The sequence below is a fragment of the Syngnathus typhle genome, linkage group LG15 (genome assembly GCF_033458585.1).
Source record: "Syngnathus typhle isolate RoL2023-S1 ecotype Sweden linkage group LG15, RoL_Styp_1.0, whole genome shotgun sequence".
NCBI lineage: Eukaryota > Metazoa > Chordata > Actinopteri > Syngnathiformes > Syngnathidae > Syngnathus > Syngnathus typhle.
The window spans coordinates 9,861,502-9,867,048 of record NC_083752.1 but is presented as its reverse complement, the minus strand read 5'-3'; positions in this window follow the sequence as shown (position 1 = coordinate 9,867,048).

Here is a 5,547-nt window from a genome sequence, read left to right as displayed (position 1 = left end):
GTCCGCTTTGTCTGGTTCCCTCGGTCGGCCACAAACGGCGAAAAATCAGCCTCTCCTTCTGGAGCTCGTGCCAACTTTGGCGAATATTTTCTAAGTGCCAACGGCTCTTGCGCCGTAAAGTGTCCGCTTTGCCTGGTTCCCTCGGTCGGCCACAAATAGCGAAAAATCAGCCTCTCCTTCTGGAGCTCGCCTAAGTGCCAACGGCTCTTGCGCCGTAATGTGTCCGCTTTGTCTGGTTCCCTCGGTCGGCCACAAACGGCGAAAAATCAGCCTCTCATTCTGGAGCTCGTGCCAACTTTGGCGAATATTTTCTAAGTGCCAACGGCTCTTGCGCCGTAATGTGTCCGCTTTGCCTGGTTCCCTCGGTCGGCCACAAATAGCGAAAAAATCAGCCTCTCCTTCTGGAGCTCGCCTAAGTGCCAACGGCTCTTGCGCCGTAATGTGTCCGCTTTGCCTGGTTCCCTCGGTCGGCCACAAATAGCGAAAAAATCAGCCTCTCCTTCTGGAGCTCGCCTAAGTGCCAACGGCTCTTGCGCCGTAATGTGTCCGCTTTGCCTGGTTCCCTCGGTCGGCCACAAACGGCGAAAAATCAGCCTCTCATTCTGGAGCTCGTGCCAACTTTGGCGAATATTTTCTAAGTGCCAACGGCTCTTGCGCCGTAATGTGTCCGCTTTGCCTGGTTCCCTCGGTCGGCCACAAATAGCGAAAAAATCAGCCTCTCCTTCTGGAGCTCGCCTAAGTGCCAACGGCTCTTGCGCCGTAATGTGTCCGCTTTGTCTGGTTCCCTCGGTCGGCCACAAACGGCGAAAAATCAGCCTCTCATTCTGGAGCTCGTGCCAACTTTGGCGAATATTTTCTAAGTGCCAACGGCTCTTGCGCCGTAATGTGTCCGCTTTGCCTGGTTCCCTCGGTCGGCCACAAATAGCGAAAAAATCAGCCTCTCCTTCTGGAGCTCGCCTAAGTGCCAACGGCTCTTGCGCCGTAATGTGTCCGCTTTGCCTGGTTCCCTCGGTCGGCCACAAATAGCGAAAAAATCAGCCTCTCCTTCTGGAGCTCGCCTAAGTGCCAACGGCTCTTGCGCCGTAATGTGTCCGCTTTGCCTGGTTCCCTCGGTCGGCCACAAACGGCGAAAAATCAGCCTCTCATTCTGGAGCTCGTGCCAACTTTGGCGAATATTTTCTAAGTGCCAACGGCTCTTGCGCCGTAATGTGTCCGCTTTGCCTGGTTCCCTCGGTCGGCCACAAATAGCGAAAAAATCAGCCTCTCCTTCTGGAGCTCGCCTAAGTGCCAACGGCTCTTGCGCCGTAATGTGTCCGCTTTGTCTGGTTCCCTCGGTCGGCCACAAACGGCGAAAAATCAGCCTCTCATTCTGGAGCTCGTGCCAACTTTGGCGAATATTTTCTAAGTGCCAACGGCTCTTGCGCCGTAATGTGTCCGCTTTGCCTGGTTCCCTCGGTCGGCCACAAATAGCGAAAAAATCAGCCTCTCCTTCTGGAGCTCGCCTAAGTGCCAACGGCTCTTGCGCCGTAATGTGTCCGCTTTGCCTGGTTCCCTCGGTCGGCCACAAACGGCGAAAAATCAGCCTCTCATTCTGGAGCTCGTGCCAACTTTGGCGAATATTTTCTAAGTGCCAACGGCTCTTGCGCCGTAATGTGTCCGCTTTGCCTGGTTCCCTCGGTCGGCCACGAACGGCGAAAAATCAGCCTCTCCTTCTGGAGCTCGCCTAAGTGCCAACGGCTCTTGCGCCGTAATGTGTCCGCTTTGCCTGGTTCCCTCGGTCGGCCACAAATAGCGAAAAACCAGCCTCTCCTTCTGGAGCTCGCCTAAGTGCCAACGGCTCTTGCGCCGTAATGTGTCCGCTTTGCCTGGTTCCCTCGGTCGGCCACAAATAGCGAAAAACCAGCCTCTCCTTCTGGAGCTCGCCTAAGTGCCAACGGCTCTTGCGCCGTAATGTGTCCGCTTTGCCTGGTTCCCTCGGTCGGCCACAAACGGCGAAAAACCAGCCTCTCCTTCTGGAGCTCGCCTAAGTGCCAACGGCTCTTGCGCCGTAATGTGTCCGCTTTGCCTGGTTCCCTCGGTCGGCCACAAATAGCGAAAAACCAGCCTCTCCTTCTGGAGCTCGCCTAAGTGCCAACGGCTCTTGCGCCGTAATGTGTCCGCTTTGCCTGGTTCCCTCGGTCGGCCACAAACGGCGAAAAATCAGCCTCTCCTTCTGGAGCTCGCCTAAGTGCCAACGGCTCTTGCGCCGTAATGTGTCCGCTTTGCCTGGTTCCCTCGGTCGGCCACAAATAGCGAAAAACCAGCCTCTCCTTCTGGAGCTCGCGCCAACTTTGTCAAAAAATTTCTAAGTGCCAACGGCTCTTGCGCCGTAAAGTGTCCGCTTTGCCTGGTTCCCTCGGTCGGCCACAAATAGCGAAAAATCAGCCTCTCCTTCTGGAGCTCGCCTAAGTGCCAACGGCTCTTGCGCCGTAATGTGTCCGCTTTGCCTGGTTCCCTCGGTCGGCCACAAATAGCGAAAAACCAGCCTCTCCTTCTGGAGCTCGCCTAAGTGCCAACGGCTCTTGCGCCGTAATGTGTCCGCTTTGCCTGGTTCCCTCGGTCGGCCACAAATAGCGAAAAACCAGCCTCTCCTTCTGGAGCTCGCCTAAGTGCCAACGGCTCTTGCGCCGTAATGTGTCCGCTTTGCCTGGTTCCCTCGGTCGGCCACAAACGGCGAAAAATCAGCCTCTCCTTCTGGAGCTCGCCTAAGTGCCAACGGCTCTTGCGCCGTAATGTGTCCGCTTTGCCTGGTTCCCTCGGTCGGCCACAAATAGCGAAAAACCAGCCTCTCCTTCTGGAGCTCGCGCCAACTTTGTCAAAAAATTTCTAAGTGCCAACGGCTCTTGCGCCGTAAAGTGTCCGCTTTGCCTGGTTCCCTCGGTCGGCCACAAATAGCGAAAAATCAGCCTCTCCTTCTGGAGCTCGTGCCAACTTTGGCGAATATTTTCTAAGTGCCAACGGCTCTTGCGCCGTAATGTGTCCGCTTTGCCTGGTTCCCTCGGTCGGCCACAAATAGCGAAAAATCAGCCTCTCCTTCTGGAGCTCGCCTAAGTGCCAACGGCTCTTGCGCCGTAAAGTGTCCGCTTTGTCTGGTTCCCTCGGTCGGCCACAAACGGCGAAAAATCAGCCTCTCCTTCTGGAGCTCGTGCCAACTTTGGCGAATATTTTCTAAGTGCCAACGGCTCTTGCGCCGTAAAGTGTCCGCTTTGTCTGGTTCCCTCGGTCGGCCACAAATAGCGAAAAATCAGCCTCTCCTTCTGGAGCTCGCGCAAGTGCCAACGGCTCTTGCGCCGTAAAGTGTCCGCTTTGTCTGGTTCCCTCGGTCGGCCACAAATAGCGAAAAATCAGCCTCTCCTTCTGGAGCTCGTGCCAACTTTGGCGAATATTTTCTAAGTGCCAACGGCTCTTGCGCCGTAATGTGTCCGCTTTGTCTGGTTCCCTCGGTCGGCCACAAATAGCGAAAAATCAGCCTCTCCTTCTGGAGCTCGTGCCAACTTTGGCGAATATTTTCTAAGTGCCAACGGCTCTTGCGCCGTAATGTGTCCGCTTTGTCTGGTTCCCTCGGTCGGCCACAAATAGCGAAAAATCAGCCTCTCCTTCTGGAGCTCGTGCCAACTTTGGCGAATATTTTCTAAGTGCCAACGGCTCTTGCGCCGTAAAGTGTCCGCTTTGCCTGGTTCCCTCGGTCGGCCACAAATAGCGAAAAATCAGCCTCTCCTTCTGGAGCTCGCGCCAACTTTGTCAAAAAATTTCTAAGTGCCAACGGCTCTTGCGCCGTAAAGTGTCCGCTTTGCCTGGTTCCCTCGGTCGGCCACAAATAGCGAAAAATCAGCCTCTCCTTCTGGAGCTCGCGCCAACTTTGTCAAAAAATTTCTAAGTGCCAACGGCTCTTGCGCCGTAAAGTGTCCGCTTTGCCTGGTTCCCTCGGTCGGCCACAAATAGCGAAAAATCAGCCTCTCCTTCTGGAGCTCGCGCCAACTTTGTCGAAAAATTTCTAAGTGCCAACGGCTCTTGCGCCGTAAAGTGTCCGCTTTGTCTGGTTCCCTCGGTCGGCCGCAAATAGCGAAAAATCAGCCTCTCGCCCGTCAGGTACCAGGCGTTGGGGTACCAGGGGTAAGTGCAGTACCAGCTTTGGTCTGTTGGTGCGCCAGAGTACGATGAGTTGGTCCCCCTAGTCACTGTACTCATTACCTTTACCCCCAAATCGCAAAATATAGTCAGAACGAGTGTGGGGAACACAAGTTTTGGCCCCGAGAACCAGGCGGCTGGTGTCTCTAGCGATGTGTTCCCCCCCAAAAAGTGTTCACATGCTCGGACAGCGAACCTAGGAGCTACCGCAAAGCACTCTGGAAGTGCAAGAGCGAAAAATTTTCTAAGTACAAAAACTCTCGAAAATTTTCAAAGTGTCACAGTGCTCGAAAATTTTCAAAGTGCTACATGCTTTCCATCCAAGGAAGGAATAGTGGAGGACCGGCCGCCTCCTTAAACACAAGCCGGCGGAACGACGGGGAGGACCGGCCGCCTCCTTAAACACAGGCCGGTGGAACGTTTGGCAGAATTCTTCTCGTGGAGGACCGGCCGCCTCCTTAAACACAAGCCGGCGGAACGACGGGGAGGACCGGCCGCCTCCTTAAACACAGGCCGGTGGAACGTTTGGCAGAATTCTTCTCGTGGAGGACCGGCCGCCTCCTTAAACACAGGCCGGTGGGAACGGTTGGCAGAATTGCGTGACGGCCGCCTGCTCCCGGCGTCCGCACGTGAACGAACACCCCCTCCCGGGGACGGCCGTCTGCTCCCGACCGCCGTCCTTCACCCCCTCACCTTCCGGACCCCCGTCTGCTCCCGGCGGGCCTCCGAGTACCCCCACCTTCTCCCGAACTGACCGACAGGCAATGAGACCCGCCTTGGTAGGGCCCCCACCGGCCCCGGCTCGCGCCGGCGTTGGGTGGACGGTTCCTCCCCACTTGCGGGTCGCTCTCCACGGAGGACCGGTCGCCTCACTAAACATAGGCCGGGCGAAAATCTGCGAATGTTATACATCCAAGGAGGGAGGACCGGCCGCCTCCTTAAACCACCGGCCGGGCGAAAATATGCGAATGTTATACATCCAAGGAGGGAGGACCGGTCGCCTCACTAAACATAGGCCGGGCGAAAATCTGCGAATGTTATACATCCAAGGAGGGAGGACCGGCCGCCTCCTTAAACCACCGGCCGGGCGAAAATCTGCGAATGTTATACATCCAAGAAAGGAAGGAAGGAGGGAACCGGCCGCCTCCTTAAACACAGGCCGGGCGAAAATCTGCGAATCTTATCCATCCAAGGACGGAGGACCGGCCGCCTCCTTAAACACAGGCCGGTAGGAACGGTTGGCAGAATCGCGTGACGGCCGCCTGCTCCCGGCGTCCGCACGTGAACGAACACCCCCTCCCGGGGACGGCCGTCTGCTCCCGGCCGCCGTCCTTCACCCCCCTCAGCTTCCGGACCCCCGTCTGCTCCCGGCGGGCCTCC